This window comes from Pundamilia nyererei, unplaced genomic scaffold, assembly GCF_000239375.1.
Source record: "Pundamilia nyererei isolate P.nyererei 1_Seehausen unplaced genomic scaffold, PunNye1.0 scaffold06612, whole genome shotgun sequence".
Lineage (NCBI taxonomy): Eukaryota > Metazoa > Chordata > Actinopteri > Cichliformes > Cichlidae > Pundamilia > Pundamilia nyererei.
In genome coordinates, this window is record NW_005194013.1 from 1 (window position 1) to 1,127 (window position 1,127).

At 35.3% G+C, this 1,127-nt stretch overlaps 1 long non-coding RNA gene across 1 annotated transcript; it reads right to left on the bottom strand.

Moving 5' to 3' along the window:
* Nucleotides 1-91: 91 nt before the first annotated feature.
* LOC106456086 (uncharacterized) lies at nucleotides 92-768 on the bottom strand. The gene is made up of 3 exons (XR_001290234.1): nucleotides 611-768; nucleotides 346-391; nucleotides 92-221 (listed from the first exon to the last, which is right to left on the bottom strand). It is a non-coding gene; the product is annotated as an uncharacterized LOC106456086 (long non-coding RNA).
* Nucleotides 769-1,127: the final 359 nt, after the last annotated feature.

Below are 1,127 nucleotides of genomic sequence, written 5' to 3' on the forward strand. Positions count from 1 at the left end.
TTTTTTTTTAGCATAGTTGGCAGTTATGGCATATGTACTTATTGCACAGCAGTCCTTATTGCTTCACTGGTATTTCTTTGACTTTTGGAATGTTATCCTACCTCATCACAAATCATCAAGCTCAAAGCCAAAGCCATGAAGCCAGTAGATGGATAAGCACCCTTCTTTAGTAACCAAACTTGATGAACGTGTTTCATGAAAGCCGGATTGAGGATCATCACCTGGTAATTAAACATGGTCATTTATTCTGCGAATAATGCACAATATAATCTTTTAACTAAATTATATTTGATATATGAATATACAGTTTGTCATTTTTGTTAAAATATAGAATAATGTACTCACCAAATTCTTGTTGGCTAGGCTCTGTTTGTTTATATCACCATTTTCTCTGTTGGAAATATGCTTTTACGTTAATGGCATATATGCTAGAAAAGGAATTAATTAGCAATTATGTGATTAGAATCATTTAACGCTAGATTCCGATTGAAATGATAAATGCACACAATAATGAATTTGTTAAGCTTTTCACAACCCTAAATATTCAAGTGTACTAAATATATATTCTAAATACAAAAACATAAAAAGGTAACAGCAATGTTTGAACTACCCAACGTTCTCAAGGAGCCACAAAAAATCCTCCATCTTGAATGGAAAAAACACAAGGTGAGTGGTGTGGTCCAATAAGCTAGCAGTCTCTGGATACATGACACGATGAGTTGTTTTGGTACCAACATCCACTTCAAAGCCTCTGGTCGGCCCATAGTTCATTCTAAATTATACATATTTAACATCATGCAGTTAAATCATATTTTGTGAATAGAGTCAATACAACAACATTAGGGGTGCAACGATACTCGTATCGATATTGAACCGTTCGACACAGTTCTTTCGGTTTGGTACGCATATGTATCGAACAATACAAAATTTTTAATTTATTTTATCAACTTTTATTCTGACGATGCAGTCTGTGTTGAGAGCTCAGGGGATGAGATGAAATGAGATAGCCTTTATTTGTCAGTTGCAGGCCTTTTGCCTACAACCAAGATGACAGACCTTGCCGACCGTACATACAATACAAACATCACATTGGGGAGACAGGTCAGGCCAGGTAGCGAGGAAAAAAA